The sequence below is a fragment of the Falco naumanni genome, chromosome 6, assembly GCF_017639655.2.
Source record: "Falco naumanni isolate bFalNau1 chromosome 6, bFalNau1.pat, whole genome shotgun sequence".
NCBI classification, from domain to species: Eukaryota; Metazoa; Chordata; class Aves; order Falconiformes; family Falconidae; genus Falco; species Falco naumanni.
Window position 1 is genome coordinate 79,853,109 of NC_054059.1, and position 20,320 is coordinate 79,873,428.

Below are 20,320 nucleotides of genomic sequence, written 5' to 3' on the forward strand. Positions count from 1 at the left end.
GCATTACAGAAAATAATAATAATAAAAAATAAAATAGAGGAAGGCAGTACATGTGTTGTGTCTTTTCCATTTAATTTCCTTGCCATTTATACAGAAGCTCAATAAACATCTAAGCTATTTTCCACACTGTAAAACTTTATAAAAATCATGGAGAGATAGGGGGAAATGATGGTGGGACTCCAGAACCTTTCCAAGTGATACAGTGTGTTACTGCCTTAACATCGTGGGTTTGCCCAAACTTCAGAAGTTAAAGGCATCTGCATCCCTTGTTTACATAGGGTTACAGCTCTCTGATGGATTCATGTGTGATAGCCAGAGGAAGCAAATTCAGAGCTCAGTCATATTTTTCTTGCACCATGAACTACCTAACCATTAGCCACCCACATCTTTTTTTCAATATTGAAAATCCAGCATTTTGCTCACAGTTTTTCAGGCCTTATAAGAATTTGGACGTGAACTCACCTAAGTTTATGTGTGGAATATCTTCGATTATTTCACCAGCACCAGCATCTGCTGCTGCAAGACAGACAAAACGTTATGTGTGGCACACAGTAAGAAGAAGAAAATGCTTCAAAACTCAAACCAGGTTGCAGAGCACTTACCAGCTTCACTAGAGAGGTGTGTGACCTGAAAGAGAATAAAATACAACCAGTATAAGGTATGAGATGTCTCTGGAATGAGAGGAGCCTGTGGAAATCAGTTTTCTACTTACAGAGACTGGAGTACCATAAACATGATGTAATAGAAGTGCTAAGCAGAGTGGGAAGATGCTGGAGCCCATTTTTGCAATGGAAAAAGAAGCTGGTCCCTCTCATCTCCTGCAATATATAAGACATGTCTCTGACCTTTCCATAAAAGATCAGCCAACCAGCTTCAAACTTTCCACCTGTGTAACATTATTATAACAGCAAGATTTTCCTCCTAAATGGCACGTGATGGCACTGTTGTTATCAATTACCTAAGTCCACTTTGGAGAAATGTTGCAGAGAGGAATGCGATAACTTCATGTCCCCAGTGCAGCTGGTGAAAGACCCACCCAGACTTTGTGCCAGAAGATCTCAACCCAGCCCAAAGTTGCTGACTCCTTCCACTGTGCTGGTTATCTGTCAGCGTTGTGATCTCCACTGCGCAGGAGGAAAGCCACACGCTTAAGCAGAATTATTCTGGGTTTATAGCACTGCAGGGACATTAGAATTTGGCCCAACACTGTTTTCAATTAATAATTAACATCACATTGTAAAGATTAGAGATAAAAGAGGTATGATTATGAATGCCCTGACAGTGTTTTCCCACAGCTGAGCCCATCCCAGGATTGATGCCCCAGGGCACAGCATGCCACTTTGGCTCCAGAAGCAGTCATGTGTATCAGCAGAGCCTTGACCTTCCAGCTTGATGCCCCTTTCTGTGCTGGTGGGTTTCAGAGATGTCAAAGTCTAGCCCTGCACTTTGCTGTCTTCTTCCTCAGGGGACATGGGTCAGCGACGACACATGGGCTAACTGAGCCAAGGCTCCAGAAAGCTCTAGAACTCCCACGGGCCCTGCATCATACCTGTTACCATCTTGCAAATGTCCTGGAGTGTCTTAGTGCTTTAAACTTACTCAACTGAATCCTGCTCCCTTATTTTACGTCTGAAATTACAAGTGCTGAAGGTGAGTATGTCCACCTCTCTGTTCAGTAATCAGGTAGGAAGAGGCTGGTGCCACAGACACCACCCCCACAGCACAATACAGAGGGTCTGGAGTAGGAAGAGGAGTGCTGCGGAGGTGCCTCACACACTGCTTCCCAGCGGTATTGGTGGGACATACCGGACTTCAGTGTGAAGAAGCCTCAAATGAAAGTAGGTTTGAGTAGGAAATGTGCCCGATGGCCAGTGACTACCCTCGCCATAGAAGCAGCTCAGTCCTTCAACCTAGGGAACAGATCCTCCAAACAGACATAAGTAGGGACACTATTTGTATTGAGATCACATTGCAGAGGATTATGTACAGAAATCTTTTCTTTTTCTTGAGGAAGGGGCCCCAGAGGACTGATCTTCCACCTAGCATATGTGGATCTTCTTCAGCACTTGCTTTATGGACTATTAATTCGAAAGACCAATGTACCTAAGCAGAACAGGACACACTACTAGTAAAGGAGAGTATGTCTCAAGGTACACCATGTGAAGCAGTTTTCACAGGTGAGCAAAGGGAATCACAGTGCAGCACAAAGGCCATTATTTGCAGTGTGTGTGAGAAAGGAACAAAAAACTGAAGCAGAAATCAGAGCAGTCTGAAAACCCCTTGGGATTTTTAGTGCCTTTACTTAAAAAGTATCCAAGGGAACTAAAGAGGATGCCTAAGGGTAAGTAATTCTGTAGGCATAGATAGGAGTTTGCAGAGGACAATGTGTCACGCAGCCATCTCATGTATATACTCATGCCATTTAATATATTCGATTTAAGCACCTTGCCCTATGTATGCATCCCAAATGCGTCCCCATATTCAGTTCACGTGGCAAGGTTTTGGTAGCAGGAGGGCTACAGGGGTGGCTTCCGTGAGAAGATGCCAGAAGTTCCCCCATGTCAGACAGGGCCTGTTTCAGGTGGTTCTAAGACGGACCCACCACTGGCCAAAGCTGAGCCTCTCAGCAACGTTAGCAGCACCCTCTGTGATCACGTAATTAAGAAAGGGGAAAACTGCTGCACGGCAGCAGCTGGAGAAAGGAGTGAGAAAACATGAGAGCGAGCCATCTGCAGCCCCCAGGCAGGGCAGGGGAGGCGGCGGGGCTCCAGGCCCCGAAGCAGCGGCTCCCCCCAGCCCCGCGGCGCAGCCCCCAGCGGGGCAGGCTGTGCCCCCCCAGCCCACGGAGGCCCCCGGGGGGGCAGCTCCCCCCCCCACAGCCCGGCAGAGCCCCACGCCGGTGGCAGGGGCACGCGCCCCAAAGGAAGTCCTGAAACCATGGAGAGCCCACGCTGAAGCAGGGTCCTGGCAGGACGTGAGCGCTGTGGGGTCTGGGCTATGCTGGAGCAGTCTGTTCCTGAAGGACCGCTATGGAAGGGATCCATGCTGGAGCAGTTCATAAGAACTGCAGCCCGTGGGAAGGACTCACGTTGGAGAAGTTCATGAAGGACTGTCTCCCATGAGTGGGACCCCGCACTGGAGTTGGGGAAGAGAGCGAGGAGGAAGGAGCAGCAGAGATAATGTGTAAGGAAACTGACTGCAACCCCCATACCTTGTCGCCCTGTGCTGCTTGCGGGGAGGAGGTAGAGATGTCAGGAGTGGAGCTGAGCCTGGGAAGAAGGGATGGGCGGGGGAAGGTGTTTTCAGATTTGTTGTCACTTCTCATTATTCCTAGTCTGTTTGAAAGGCAATAAATTCAATTAATTTCCCTAAACCAAGGATGTTTAGCCCATGGCAATAACTGGTAAGTGATCTCCCTGTCCTCCTCTTCATTACCAAGCTTGTCATCATATTTTTTTCCCCATCTTGTGGATGGAGGGGAAGCAACAGAGAATCTTGGAAGGCACCTGAGTGACCAGTCAGGGTCAACCCACCATAAGATCCAAACAAATTCCCATTCTGTTTTCACAAAAACTTCTCAGTAATGTTGAATTGAGTCCAGATGCAGATGAAGGTAAGGAAGCATGGCTATTCTTTTTAGCAGTGACCTAACAAGCTGAATACTTGGGAGTGACTGTTATCAAAAGCTGGGCTTGAAGAAGTGGTAATGGCCATAGGGAGAAAAGGGGAAGTCCTGGAAGTTCTGAAGTCAAGCACCGGTGCTTCTGGCTTGGGAAAGCTGGACACCGAGGATTTCAGAGACAAGAGCTGGGAAGTAAGCATTGCCATCAGCAAAGATAAACAAAAAAGAACAGAACATGCGAGAGAAAAAAGATGATATAACTAAGAGAAGCCCTTCATTGCTTGGGCCAAAATAATCTTTGAAAAGTCTAGGAATATAGTCTCTTAAAATGAACAGGGAAGCCTAGTTCAAATTCTTAAAATACAGAAACCACAGAATACAGTTTCTTAAGTGAAGAAATATATTTTATCTGTCATAGATGACTGCACTTGTAGTCAAGAAGTTCCGGGCACTTCAAGGATGGACTGGGACTTCAGATGTAATCAGAGGGGTGAGATCTGCAAGAAAAGAAGAAACCTTAATTTAATACATTGAGTATAGGTACCAGTTCATCATGTATTCTGGGATGACTTTCAGGCTGATTCCAGGCACAAGAAATAAAGCAACAATAATTCATCCAATATCTCTGGACGCTGCGGCAGTACTCAGCGAAGGAGGTGGGAGGGGAAACTGGACTAGCAGGGAGCTGCAGGCATGCAACGGCACTCCAGTCTGTGTCTTTCTCAGCCCCAGAAAGGGCTCAGGATTGCCTGAGCTGGAGGAGAGACGGGGGTGAGAGAGTAGAGGTCTTGGGTACAGAGGTGATCTGAAAAAGGACTGGACATGAAGGGGAATGGATGGAAAGGCCTTGTCGGAGATGTGGGAGGCCATGTGTCAGGTCCTCCAGCTTTCTTCAGAGGGCAATGTAACACTGCCACTGAGTTTTTTAGGCACCCTGGTATCAAAACGAATATTCAAATGCAGAAGCTGGAACCCTTATAAATGTGACCATATTCGATTTAATATGTAGAAATGAAGGTTGAACCCATTTGTAATGGAGACTAAATGTAGTCTCTTAACAAATCTTTCAGTTTCTCAACCACAATTTTCACCTAGCAGCTGCAAAACGTTTTTGGGACCACTGGCTCCCGTATGACACAGCAGGACTGAATCTCTCCCAGGGAATTACTCCCAGTACAAAGCACTGACAGGGAAAGCACAGAGAAGCCTCAGCTGCTTTTCTTATTGCTAAAGGGGACTTGGAAGTGTTGCTGAACGCCCTACATAACCTGCGGAAAAACTGGGCCACTCTGTGTGCCAGAACTGTAGACTGCTCTGCATTTTTATTAACCAGTACATGTTCCTGTTTATACTTTCATGGGAAGCAGCTTTCCCATCTTGCAAAAGTTTCTTGTCTTTTCAGAAGTTTCTCAATTCTCTGTAGAATGAAAACAAGAAAAATTGTTGGGTTGTTTTGGTTTTTTTTTTTTCCCCCCCATGAACAGCAAGAGGCAAATCCTGCCAGGAAAGTTCACAGCCTGGTTTTCACATCCCTCAGCCGTGCGGAGTGAGTTTGGATTATCACAGCATACACTCAACCATCCTCTCCTACCTGAGACAAGTGCTCTGACCTGGGTCAAGTCTGGTTTAATGTTTATTTACTTATACAAAATGTTTCCACTTTCCAGACACTGACATTTTCCAAAGGAAAATTTCACTTTAGAAGGGTGATAGGATTCATCTCACCCACCATTTGTCATCCATGACGGATTTCCCCTCGCAGCCGGTGGAGATCACAGAATCATTGAATCATTTAGCTTGGAAAAGACCTTTAAGATCATGAAGTCCGACTGTTAACCCAGGACTGCCAAGTCCACCACTGAACCATGCCCCTAAGCGCCACATCTATGTGTTTTTTGGGGATAGATGTTTTTTCACTTCCAGGGATGATGACTCAACCACCTCCCTGGACAGCCTGTTCTAATGCTTGACAACCCTTCCAGTGAAGAGATTTTTTCCTGATATTCCAATCTAATGTTGGCCTATTTAGGAGCCTTGCTGACAGAGTCCCTTGGAAGACAGTTCTGAAGTCCCAAGGAGTCCAGGAAAGCTGGACATTCTTCAAGAAGGAAACCTTAAAGATGCAGGAACAGGTTGTCCCCATGTGCCAGTGACTAGATTAGCACATCAGAAGAGCAGTTCATCACAACTATAATGAAATGTGATCAACTGCTCCCTAGAGGTACCCATTGCTCTCAAATGACTCACCATGTTGTCTATAACATTCATTTTTGACCACCTAACATGAAGTAAGATGGACACAGCCATCTGACACATGGCTGTCACAAGAGGATGGGCACAGGCAGTGCCTGCTCAGTGGGTACCTGCCTGCCAGGCTGCCCTCTGCACCAGAAACCTCTTTTCCTCCTTCTTCCCTTTCCCTGCCTCCTTTGGCAGAGCAAAAGCGGCTGCACGCAGTCCTGACAAATATTGCAGCCTCAGGAGAGAAGCTTTGGATCAAAACCTCCTTCTGCCAGTTTTTCAAGGTCTGAAAAAGAACACCTTCATTGTCAAACCACAATTCTCTTAAGTGGGAAGGGATATAGGGGTAGTGGCAAATGGGGACATCATTAAGTAGACTGATCTTCAAGACATGGAAGTATAATCTGTCCTGAAAATCTGATTTTCAGGAACCAGAGAATCAAGGTCATTGATAGGGTTTCATATTGGGTATTCAAAAATCCAGGTACCTGAAATCACTAGGCATTTAAAAAAACTTGTTCCTGAAATAGACGACTCCCTAGATGTTTGCTAATCACCCTCATCCTTCTGTGCTTTCCTTAGATGTTTGCTAATCACCCTCATCTTCTGTGCTTTCCTTACAGATGGAAGAGTACGCACCTGCTCTGTTCCAGAGGGGATTCTGATAATATAATACTTTACCTTCAAAATCAGCAAAGATGAAAAGACTGTCATTTTTAAGGAATTTTTTCCAGTGCAGCTCCCTGTGGGTCAGGAAACGTATTCCAGCCAACACCTGGGCTCATGTAGCAGTTGCAGAAAGAAGAAAAATTTCCAGTGATAGATGGCTTGTCCCACTGCAGGGTGTCATTTCTGCCTGTTGTGCAAAACCATAAAAGTAATTAAAGCTTACATCTAGTCAGCCCAGTAGTGTTACGTGCAGAGCAAACCTAGCCTGGTCTCTTGGCTTTCAACAGTTTTCTCCAGCTTGAGCAGGACCTCGGCACTTCCATATTTCTCCCCCGTGCACTCTGACTTACCATATACTAGCTGGTTTGGGTCCGTAGTGAAGCTAAGGCTGAGGGACATCCTGTGGATTACATCAGGGTCTTGATCCAAAACAGACAAGACAACTTGTCTGTGCCCGGCCGGCCATTCCAGAAGGCCATCATTTGGACTACTGCAGAGATGGAAAGTAATCCCCCATGTAATTCACGTAGGATGATGAATTTCTTCCGTTGAGGATACAGCTGTAAAGCAAAGGCATAGCCTTCCGAGCTGTAAAATATGGGGCTTATGATATAATCGCCTTTTGAAGTACTGTTAAAAAGAGATGTGAAGTTTCTGATGTGCCAGACATTGGTGGGGCAGTTCGTCCTCTGTCAGGCTGGTGTCATCGATGGCTATCCCCCCAGCAGACTGGGCTGGATCTCCTCTGATGCCCTGAAACCCATACCGGAATTTGGTTTGGACACCAAAGGGAATGCTGGCCAATTTCCCAGTGATGTTCTCCAATCAGCTAAAGGGGGAAATAAATATGTGTGACAATCAAAAGTCCAGGACAAAATCCCAAATCAAGCTGTGTCTTCCCTCAAGTGTCCTGTGACCTGTTTGTTTGGTGAAGGATCTGTTTGGGTGGCGATTGCCTAATGCCCTGCACCCTAGCTAATCCCAGAACAGTCTTAAGGAAACTACCTCCGAGCCAAATTCTCTTCTCACGGGCACTAACTCTGGATGTTACTCAGCTGAAGCAAATGAAGGTTAGATTTACATCAGACACTTGAGCAGACCTTTTAATACAATAAACCAAGCCAGTGTTGTCTAGCATCAAAGTTTTGCCAGCAGTTCAGATATGAAAAACAGTTTCACCTACCTGTAATAGTGTGCAGCTTTTCCATCTGTCTAACATTTCCAGTTCCATCATCTTTCTTAATCCAGATAACTAGCTTATCCTGTGGATTTCCATTTAACCCTGTAGAAAAACTGAAGGCATTTTTCCTTCTTCCTTGGATAAAAGGATGCGAGATTCCAGAAGAGCTGACTGACCAGCATGTCCAGTTTTTGTATCTAAGTGCATGAAATATCCTCTACCTGGGAAGAACAAAACACAGTGGTGTGAAAAAAGTTTTTGATCCACTCACTAATGAAATGCCAGTGCTAAACAAGCTTTAGTGCAGTTTGCACTTGCCTAAGCTAGAAGTTATTTTCAAAGTAGAAAAAAAAAATATTTCAATAGAAAAGAATTCTCCCTAAATTGCAAATTAATATTAAAATGAAAATGCATTGAAATATGGCTTGCAAACTAGTTGATTAAATAAGGTACACATTTGGTTCCATTCTTTAGGAATTAAGTACAAACCGTACAGTGCTAGTCCTGTCAACATATACAAAATTTTAAGTGGATGCACTTGGGCAGGGATTTTTTTGGAGACAGGAAGGAAAGTATTGGAAGGATCCTGTTAGGTCAATGTCTTCAGTCTTCTGCTTTGCCTAGAAATCATGCCCTTTTATCAACAGATCAGACATCCCTATAAAAGCAGCTGAAGACATTTTTGCCATACTTCTGCTATGGGTAAAGGATTTATTAACTCCCAGCCCCAGTTACTTTGTATCAACTCATGTTACCTTATGCTAATGTGTTTTGAAATAACTATTTCCTTTATTTCCTAATTAGTCGGCAGTTCTACCCGTGGGCCAGAATGATACCTCCTCAGAGTCTTTGATCTTTGATCTTCCTGGTTACAAAGGCTGAACACTTGCACTCTCTGTCTGCATCAGCCTCGCTCTGTATATTCCAATTTTAAATCAGCTTCTTGAAGGGCAACTGAGCCAGTGCACCAGCTTCACCTAATAGTCTCAGTACACACACACCACACACCCCCCATAGGAAGGGTCTCTCCCTGACAGCAAGGACATTTTCAAACCTGCATCACACTGAGGATTTCCAAATACCCTGTGGCTGCCTCTATGGGTTTGCACTTTTCCTTGCCTGTCTGGAAGCCGACTGAGGCAAGTAGCAGGGACTGTATAGCCAACGACGATTCTGAATTGCCACCTGATGCTGCTTTGAGCTCCATGCATTTTTGTTTTTTTTTCCCAGCCTCATGCCTGTGTTTGGATGTGCTCCCATCACCGGCCTTCTGCAGTTAGTTCCCCTACAAACACCCACTGAAGCTGCTTATTTTCAGTAAACTGCTGACCTGTTTGCCCTCAGGAAACTTCTGAAGGCTGACTACTTAAGTTTTATACGTTTTTCTTCCCCCTCCTTGAAGCTGAGCAGTTAATGATCTGTCACCAGCCACGAGAGGCAGGAAGCCGCTGTCACTCCCCAGCACACACACCCTGTCACACATCCAGAGCCTTCAGTGTCAGCAAACTGCACACCCTGCAGACCATGAGCAAACAGCCCACCCAAGCAACAGCCAAACGGACTTGTTCCTCTAGAAACAAGCAATTGCCAACGGTGGGACCTAAACAACCCTCCTGTTCATTTTGCTCCATGCTCAGAGCGTCTTTCGAGGGCTGGTTTTTGCACGGTGCCTTTCACCGGGCACACATCTGCCCTCCAAACCCTGCGTGTGATGAGAATAGGAGCACTCCCCTCGCCCTGCCTGCTATGTGTCTGCTTTCCTCCTCACTGACTGACTACTAGCTACTATGAAGAAAATTAAATCTATCCCAGCCAAAACCAGCACACACAGGATCTCCCAATCCTGTAGGCAAACACAGCATCAGGCAGCAAACATGACCTGTTACTGCCACAAGCCATCTTTTGCTCTCTCCTTCCTGGGAGCAGGTTCCACAGAAATGACTTTCCTTTCTAGTCAGCATATTTTTTCCTCTCCCACACCATGAGATGCTTTTGTGACTAAGCACCACTTGTGTTGGGGAAGCAGATGTGCCTAACGATGGCCACTTGAACACAGACCAAGGCAGGCTCAGGCCTGTGACTTTCAAAAGAGACTTTTTTGCGTGAAGATTTTTGGACTGTCTACGTGATGCTCCTCCCCAGCGTTTAATTTTCTCCCCACTGCCTCTGAAAACAACAGACCTCACTCAATTTCTGTGTCCTGGCAGCAATCAAAATACTGCAGAACCCAATATTTGTTCAATGTATGTTTAAATCAGTGCAGTTGGAGCCAAAGCCTCAATCAAAAAGACCCCATGCAACACTCTCCTTGGCGGAGAGGAAATCACTGCCGGTTTGCTTCTCAGATAATCCTTCAGCGTCCCTGTGTGGCCAGCTCGAACAAACTTTGAATTACCAGCAGCTACACCCTCCTGATACGGCTCTGCATCACACAGCGACCCCTCCCTTGAAGAAGTCTTCTGAGGGTGGTTTCCTCTTGCTCCATGACAGATTGCTGAAGCTCAGCTTCCTATTTTGATGATCCCGGATTGGTTTCAATGTCAGAATTTGTCTATAAACAAGATTTGTGTCTTGCAATATTTGCTTATGCGCATCCTTCTGTGGAGATGCCTCAAATGAACTCCTGTACAAAGGGAAAGCGTCTTTCACCTTTAAACAAAGACTAGAAAATTACTCAAAATCCTGTCACATGCATAAAAGGAGAAGAGTTCCACCCGATGAAATTCTATGGAGTTTCACTAAAGTCACTTGTAGCAATCTGGTGGAGCTCTCTTCACTTTAATGGAGCTACCCAGCAATTTACAACACCTAAGTCTCGAACTGTCATTTTCTTGACAAGATATACAATATAGGGAGAAGATTTAAAGAAGGGTTAAACATTTAAAATTAAAATTGTTATCCTTTCTATCTGAAAATTCAAGAGTCATGTTTACTATCAGGTATGCAGTGATTAACATTAACAGAAGGGTACTTCTAATGACTTGTTTACCTCTGTATATCTTCATTCCCCACATCACATAAAAACATGGTAAAATCTAATGACCATCTAAAACTACACCTGGTACCTGCACAGCTTCCCACCAAAGTATGGTCTTCTTCTCCTGGTCTGCCCAATGTGTGTTCCCAGTTAGCACCGTCTTGTCTGCTTTGCACCATCCCACAGATACTGAGGAATTCAAAGGAGCACTGGTCCAGGAAGGTGAGGCTTGAAGCTGCCAGGAGTGGATTACCATGTTTTACCACATCCATCGACATCAAATAAGTCTCTCACCATTAATCCCATCCCAGAATGTTTACATACAGCATTTAACACCAGGAAATACATTCTTAATGCAACTGAAGACTATGAAGGCTTTCACATCGACATCTCCATTACCACACATAAATGATGTTTCCTCCTGAAAGAAACATCTTATCCTTCTCCCATTCTCGGTGGAATATTTCCTTGTGGGAACCAGTTTGGCCCCTGCAGGCTAGTTTTCCCTTCCAGACTTCCATCATTTTCTCTAAGCCTGCCCGGGATAGGCTCTGTGGCCCATTTCAACTCTTCAGGGAGTAAATCAGAAGTAGTTCTGCTGAAGCTAGGGAAATATTCAAGTGTGTGTTAACACAGTATGCCAGTACTGTACAGCATGTTGAGCTTTTACCTTCATAGCTCTGCCAGTGGAGCTGGAAAGCACAATTATCCCCATTTGTGCCCCTGACTCCGATTGTCTTACCTAACATCACATAGGCAGAAAAAAAATTTGAGATACTCTAATTTCAGAGACGCCAATTCTGAACCACTGTCACTTGAAGATTTTATCAGCAGCAGCAGCATGATGATCATCATCAATGAAGGAAATGGTAACTATTACAAGTAATATCATGAAGTCCATATGAATTAAAGGTGTTAGACCTGTGATTCAATTCAAAGGTATTCTGTAAAAAAGAAATGGGGATCTGGCCACCATGGAGCTTGCTGCTGTGTAAAAAATATAGTTTCTCTTAGCACTGCAAGAGGAACCCAAGTGTGTAGCGTTCCTGTTCCTCTCATGTGACTCCATCCATGTTATAGTGAAGCTTGAGCAAGGATTTTCAAATACATGTGTGAGAAGAAGAACTTACTGCAGTTGTACATGCGATTCAGCCTCAGTAAGTCAATCCTGCCTTAAATCCAGCCTCTGCCCAATGATCTCATTAAATTTAGGAATTTTTGTTGTAATAGAAGGAATGCTGCTATTGATGTTGAAAGAATATGGTCCATAGTGCAGGACTGACTCATAATCATATGGGGTATTGAGGTCATCAAGGAAACTATCATTGTGTTTGTCAAAGGCATATGCAAAACCTAGACAAAAAACATACAAAACTGATTAGGTAAGACCAGAAATAAAGCTGAGCACACAACATCTTTTAAAAATGTTTTACCTGTTACTAAATGATGGTCCACTTGTTAAAATGTAAGCAGCCCATTCTCAACCAAAGACATTTTAGCATTGTAAAACAGAGACATGCATCTACATCTCAATCATTTCAGACCCGGCATCATACCTTCAATAATTTCATCCCACCATATCTGAACATAGTCATCGCGATCTGTCCTGGATTGCTCATGGTAAAACCCCAGGGCATGCAGGACCTCATGTTCGACTATGGCTTTATAGTCACATCTCTCTCCTATAGACACTGTCTGGCCACTCTGCAGGTCCCCCACATGAGACCCAGCACCTGTAAGGCAAAGACTCAGATATTGCACCTATTTTGCATTATATCGTCTATGATTTGTATCTACATGTTAACTCAACTGCCTGATCAAGGTGAAAGTACAAAAAATCAATATTTTTTAGAATTTCTCACCTGAGTTTGACAGTCTTGCCGCGATAGGTTTGCAGTGCCAGAATACAGAGCAATGTGTACCTTCAGCATCCTGCCGCAGTCTGGCAATGAGTCCCTGCCCAAGATGTGACTGAACTTCTCATTTCATTTTGCCCTCCCTGCGAGCAGTGCATGCATGTTCTGCAGCTGGCTGCAGTTCTTGTGAAGGGGGTGGTGATGGCAAATGCTATTGCTCTTCAACGCTGGGCAGCCCCAGCTCAAACAGTATAGCAAGGGTAGTAGAAGAGTATGAGCAGCACAGGGAAGTAGAGCAGGTGCCTTATAACCTCATACACTGCACTGGGTGTTGTTTATTTGTATGTTTACCAAAGCATCTAAATAAGTGGCCCTATTTTCAAAGGTACTGAGCAGCCTCCAGTGAACTCAGGCTGTATCAGCTTCCCTGGTTTGAATCCTGAATACTGATTTGAATCCTAACTTTTCATGTCTATTCAGAAACAACTCAGCACCGTGTGCTTAAAAAAAAAAAAAAAAAAAAAAAAAAAAAAAAAGCAAAAAGCTACCCAAAATTGCTGCGCACACCCCAGGGCAGATCTACACCAGATTCCTAGACACAGACACTAGCTAGTGTCACCAGCTTCCTGATGGTCCTTCCCAGCAAGCAGAGAAATCCCATGACCTAACTTTATCAGCCAGTGTTGGCACCTGCCACTGAGTTATCTTCACTGGCACCTTCATGGTGCCTGGACAGTAACAGGCATCTGGGCATGTGAGTCACCAGACTTATTTTAGGCTTCTGTTTTAGATGATAGGGTTTGTGGCTTGGAAGAGTCACCTCCTCCCCAGCTGAGCAAAGGAACCTGTGGTGACCTGCACGATGGTAGAGGTTGTTGGCTTCAACATTTGGTCAGGAAAAACCAACCCTGCATCTGAAAGCAAGGACGAAGCTCCACGCTAATGCCAACGCACCAGTGACATACCCTGCCCAAACCAATGCCAGGAGGAAGTTTTTTTCCCTAAAAGAGCACTAAGAAGGGGATTCACTTCAATAACTAGGATGCAAATGGGAATAAAATAGTCTTTTCTTACATTAAGAGCACACCACAAACAGAAAACACCATTGGTTACTCCAGTGTAATACAAACAAGCTGTGGGACAGAAATGTGGCTCAGGAGTTTATGTCCTTTGTATGAGCAAGAAAGAAAATGAATGTCTCCTCAGCTGGAAAAACTATCATATCAAACAAGGTGATACAAACTGGATTGTTAATACAAAATTACCCATCCAGCTTCTCAAACTTCAGGTAAGTCTGTTCCCCTTCATAGGGCTTGAAATCAACACAAGACTTCAGCCTGAACATGTCAAACGCCTGCAGGATAACACCTTTAGCATTCAGATCTGAAACACAGAGCAGAGGATGACAATTGCAGTTGTTCTGCTTTTATAATGTTATAAATATATATAATTCTAGATAGAAAGTATGAACAAGCATGCATTAAAAATATGAACACGTATTAAAAGTATCTGCCTGGACGAAAGAGCCAGAGGCTCTGTTAGCAGAATTCCCTGACTGGAGTAACTTTGGCAGAGGCCATATGGAGAAATAATATCTTTTATTAGATAAGCTGATTGTACTGAAAAAAAAAAAAAACAAAACAAGAAGGCTTTTGGGCATCCATGGCACTGCTTAGTTTTTGTTGAGTAATTTTATTGCATGTTATCATATAAGTTCAAGTACTGCAAACTTTGAGCTCAGGGCTAGTAAACACAGGAGAGATCCATAGGATTTTAACACCGATTTGCTATTAGCTTGTACTCCTAACTTGTTCACAATTTAAAATATTGTCTAAATTTAAATGAAAACAAGAAGGGAGAATGCTCTGAACGATTTTTCTTATATCTGCATTTCCTTTCTGCCTGTACTAAGCTGGGACTGTTAAGAAGAGATAAGGCACAAAGGGTGCAGTAGATCAACATGCATGTTCTTGAGATTAGCATTTCCTGACTTCATTATCTAGAGATCTCAGCCAGATAACACTGATACCAGTTAAACTGGCTGCTCATCAGCATCTGGCCAGTCACTGGAGCTGTTACATTGCAAACAAAGTGCTGGCCAGCAGTCACAAAGGCTTAAATGCAGCACAACTCAATAGCAAATGAAACAAAAGCGGCCCAGAGAGCTGGGCAAAACCAGGGTATATCTAATGCAATAATACAGTGCTACCATAATAAAAAGTCTTATTACCCAGGCTGTCAGCTAGGATATAGGGGATGGGGAAATTCCATCTGTAGGAGTTGTTTCTCAGAGCATTCCTCTCCAGCTGTTAATGAGATCAACATGCTTGTGTTAACATTTTAAGCCCAATCTACGCTCTTGCTAATGTTGGTTTAGATCAGCAGCACATACCGGTAAGATAATATCACCCTCAAAAAGCTTCATTCCTGTTTCTGAAAGGAGATAAACAACCATTTAGGCCAGAGTAACATATCAAGCACTACAATATGTGTTTTTTCAAAGACCTTACAATCTATCAGGCTGTCTCATCAATGAACCCACCTCCCTTTAAACAGCAACTGCCCAGAAGCAAGCAAACAAATAACCACTGCCGCACTATAACATGCCAGTCCTCCATCCACTGCTAAGGGGGATTTGGGAATGAATTATGATTTCCATAAAAATTTCATAACACCTGCCCAGAGGAGATTTTATTCTTTTTCTCAGGCTTGTATCCTGAAACAACTCCGGACTTGTGAACATTGAAGTTGATGTACGGGTGGAATGGATTTATTCAGAAGTTAGGCATCTAAATAGCCTAACTAGTTAGCTAACCTAGGCTAATCATCTGGGATTGACCACGTCATCAAAGAAGAAAGACCAGAATTCTAGAGAAGGAAGAGGTTCAGCCTGCATCAAGCTCAGGCTGAAGCAATTAAATCTATGTGCTATGTGTCTCCGATCCCCTCAGATGGATAGCTGTGTGTCCATCCAGTTGCCTAAACATAAGTGTCTGGTACCACTTGAGATGCACAAGGATGTCCAAACGATCCACATGGGCTGCTAGACACAAAGTTTGGGAGACTCCTTCCCCTTCTATAGAGGTGCTTGGAGGGCATGGATTTGAACTGGCACGAGATACCTGTGTTTTAAGCAGCTGGTCCAAACCTTCCATGCTTTAAAAACACAGCATTTGAGACTCTCATTTTATCCCCTTATTTTTTTAAAGCGCCAGATTCCCCACGCAGAGCTGAGCCCAAACCCCAGCCACTGTATTGTCCTCTAGTGTAACATTTTCATTTAATGCCCTTTCATTTAAGCACAATCCTGGCATAGACAGCTCATCTTCAGATCTTTTATTATACAAAGAATTTATATTCTCCTCACATACATATGGAGAGAAAAAAAAACAACAAACCCAAACCAAAACACCAAAACACCTCCATGCTACACCATATTTTCTGTTCTGCCAGAAAAACCAGAGGAAACTTACATTAGAGCAGATAACAATGTCAGGAAACGGAAACTCTCTCATGGCAATGCTCTGAAACTCTGGGGCAGGGCTGAAGGTACTTAAGCTTCATATCTTGGTCATCAGTCATGTGAAACCAACCAACTCACTTAAGATAAAGGCACAGTAATGAAGCAGAAGTTGAATTAGAGCCACTGCCAAGGTTCCTCTGGGGCATGTGTTGCAGAATAGCGCTGTGGGGGGGGATGCAGGTGCAGTCCAGGGGTTGCTGAGCCTTCCCCAGCAGCAGTTGAGTGTGTTTCCAAGATTAAGATTAAGATCTTTGGTTTCCTGCAGAACTATTCTTGTGGAAATTTCCTGGCCTTTCCATTTTTCCTTTCCAACATCAACCTTTCATGAATCTTTCTGTCTTCTGCCCTGTGCCCTGCTCTTGCCTTTCTGTCCTCTCTCACTACTACCAGACTGCAAAATGAAGGTCTTCCCTCTCTCCAAAAGCAGCTGGGGTTCACCTCACGTATTTTTAAGTGCCTTGCCATACTCACTGTATCCAGGATGCATTTGGGATATTTTTTTTCACATAGGAGGGAGCTTTCAGTTCCCTCTGGTGCCATCTCATCTGCCAGGCTTGTGGTCTTCAAAGGCTATCTCACATCTCTGTAATAATCGAACAGTCTGCTTACTTAGTGTCCAGACTTACCTGAGTTTATTTCTGGAATGTCCTTTCTAAGCTGTCCTCCATCAACATCATTAACTATCAAAAGAAGTAATACACCTAAGTTAGTGACTCAATGACACGAGTTGATATGATTGTCCACGATGACAGATAGGCTTCCGTTAACACAAAAATATCGCATCCTTACCTCTGTCTTCAACAGAGTTTTGGATCTGAAACGGAGAAAGTACAGTTTCAAAATCACAGACAAGTGAAGTGAAGTCTCACCCTGATCCCAAGCAAGAAAATAGAGGAACAACTGGGAATACCGTAAAGGCAGAGGAGCAGGAAACCAGTGCTGTGAAACACCATATCCTCCAGGAATTCATTTCAGAAGATCATCTGCTGCTACCTGCCAGTCTAGATATAGTGTCCTGCAGGTAAATAGGCTTCAGAAGCACTGATAAGCATAAGCCATCAAAAAAGTTGAACTTTAAAAGGAAGAGCAGACTTTAATCTTCATAGATATAGCCATAAGCCAACCCAATAAGCAATCTGCCTCCCCATTTTATAACTATTCTTAGCATGTTAACCCTTGTAGCAATCAGGAGCTACCAAACTATTTAAAATTTCTGTGACTTCTTCAGAGAAAATCTCATTCTTCTGCTTTACACACCATCCTGACCTCATCCTGACATGAGACCACCAAAGCTGATGAGTAGGAAAGTAACAACCTTTTGGAAAAAGAGGCTTGTGGTTTGCAAGCTGAATAAATCAATTTAAGAGAAGGCTTGCTTGGTGGGTTGAGGTTTTTTATTCCTGAAAACATCTTGGTAGATGCAAACAAATTTTTGTTTTCCTCTGATTCTATGGGTAAAGCATCATCTTTAATTTAAAAATAGCATTATTTTTGTAATCAACAGAAAGCCAGCCACCAACTTCCAGCAGACCGTGTTGGTTTGGGTTTCTTCAGGAGATCTCAAAGACTTTGTATCTCAGAGCAGGAGTACAGCGAGAAGTCATTTGGTCCCACTCACGTGCCCATGAAGCCATGTGCTCCCAGTGTTTTGCATGGGAATCCCACCCCAGTCTTTCCCTTTGAACGCAAGTCATGTGGGCCAGGGTGAAGCAGAGCAGGAGAAAGACTCCTCGGTGAGAAGGCAAAAGCAGGGCTGAGCTTTGCCTCTGACTGCTCAGCTGGGATTTTCCTCCTGGCAGCCACATGAAGGGGTTTTGCACGCTTCTGCAGCTCTCTTGCTCCCACACACTTCCTGCACCTCCTCCTCCTCCCACCTTCCCACCACTGCTGCTACCTTTGCCTCCCCTTTGCTCACTTACCCGGCTCATGTTGCACCCCCATCCCTGGGGGAAGGACTGTCCTTGCCTGGCCGCAGAATAGGAAAGAGGAGATATTCAGTAGGCAGCTCCCTGGCCATGCTTTGCAACCTGCTGGCAGTCCCGTCCTCCCTGGTGAGACCCCAGGTGTTGGGCACTGCAAGAAGTGAGAGGGTTGTTATGGGACAGGAAGGGGGCAGCTGCACCAGCCTGAAGTGGTGGGGGCCAGGACAGGCCACCTCGAGAGTCCAGCGTCTCTACAGGTGGCACACCCAGTACTGCTACCTGCATGGGGCATCTACGGGGATGGGAGAGGGGAGTGAAGTACCAGTGAGTGCAAAGAAGTTAGTCGACATGCCTCATCAGCATCCTTCCCCTAGAGACGTGTCCACAAACCATCCCATAAAACCATCCCATGAAATCAAGGCCAGAAGAGAGGACACAAACTGAATTCACCAACAAGCATCTGTCAGTTCCCAGCCCGCATGTCACAGGAGCAGCAGAATGGGGGTTAGAGGGAGAGAAATTCCCAGATCAGCCTCCAGAAACACAACTTGCAGGGGAAGAAAAGCCACCAATGGCCAGCTGGCACAAGCCAGCCCAGACTTCTGGACCCAAGGGCATAGACCAAAACAAAAATAATGGATTTGCCTCCTTGCCACCCAGTCTGTAAAACTTCCACCCTCCCTAGACATGAAGCTGATAGCAAATAAGATACAGAGAAATGGGTATGCATTAAATGCTGCTTCTTACTGATAGTCCCTGCAGGCCAGCAGTGTTGTGTCCAGTGCCTATAAGGTTCCTCTGCACACACACACACACGCGAGGAGTCTGATCTCCATCACAGTTTGACAACTTCCTTCCTGACTTTTTGCAGGTCTAAAGGACCTGGAGATCATCTGACTTCACATTAATTCTTGCATTGTTAGCCCCAGAGAATGAGTTGTTTTCCTTAAGCAATTCTCTTTTGAGCTTCCAGACAACATCCATAGACAAGATCCATCCATAAGCGCAGCGACTGTCTCTAACATCACTTCAGTCAAGCATGACTAGATTTAAATGATCCATAATGTTTTTGAATGACTGCATCCAAACCAAGCTATGACATTCATGTTTTCTAGGCAACATGAAAAATAAAGGGTGGTGAAGATCTCACTAGAACTTTTATTAAAAGCCACTGGGCTATCTGAATGGATTGCATGGGACCATGTGGTAGGCATCATGTTTTGTTGTTGAGATGAACTCTAGGCCTTCTTTGAACACATTTCAATGTGTTAATGCTATAGCAAGGTCCTTAGCAAAGAAAATGCAAAAAGGAACGTGTGATAATATTCAGAGTAGTGCTTGCATTTATGTCCCCCAGAAAACAAGTGCATCACTCTGAAGAGGGAAAATGCTGCTGGTTTATTTCTTGTAGGTAGACAGCTATTTGCTGTGATTTAAATTTTTGCTGATTACATCACAACACCATCCAAGATCTAGTCAGTAACTGGGGTTCTGGTTTGCAAGGTCCGATGTGCAAGGTCCTGTACAAACCCAAAGTCTATAGGCAGTCCACACCCTACAGAGCTTAACACACTGCTTGTTAAAAACCCACAGTTTTCAGGATCTGAAGCCATTTGGAGGTTTGAGGGTATGTCAGTGTGTCAGGAGCCCAGCATGGTCCCACCTCTAAAACTCTTCATGTTGCTAGCAGATGAGTTTTGAGCCTTGGCATGGAGGCTCATGCTTATTTTTGCCTTTTTCCTCTATATGCTTCAACTTAAACCTTTACAAGAAAGTCCTGCTTTTCCTTCAGTGCCCTCCCTCCACCATTTGGCTCTTCACTTATGATTAAGGCATTACTGTTGGGAAAACTAACATGGACTTCAGTGCCCATGGAGGGTCCAAATTAACTCCAGTTTCCAGCATCTTGGTTGAATTTTGCAGCTCCTGGGCTCTCAGATGATAGAGCACAGGGACTCCCCCGACTGTGCTTCACTAAGCGCACCCCTCTGTGTGAGCATCATTGGCAACAAAGGGACAGGAGAACCCAGACCGTGAATCCTGGCAGTGATCAAACACGGGACAGTCACTAAATCTCAACACTGTCCACCACAGAAAAACATCTGCGTTGTTTGTGTCGCCCAGCACAGCTCTTCTGAACTGAAATTCAAATATTGAAGAGCAACACTGATACCAGGTAAGGGAATACCCAGCACATTTACATTCCTGCACCTGCCCTACTCTGCATAGAAGCAGCACCAAAATCACCACCACCAGCAGCTCTATAAAGCTCCTGTTTCCATACGTGACACTTGGGGAACAGCAGCTGCTGACCTGCGTTAAGCATTGGT

General features: G+C 44.4%; 1 pseudogene; it reads right to left on the reverse strand.

The window, feature by feature from the left end:
* Positions 1-5,643: 5,643 nt before the first annotated feature.
* LOC121090648 overlaps positions 5,644-20,320 on the reverse strand; it is an 80,269-nt pseudogene continuing 65,592 nt past the window's right edge.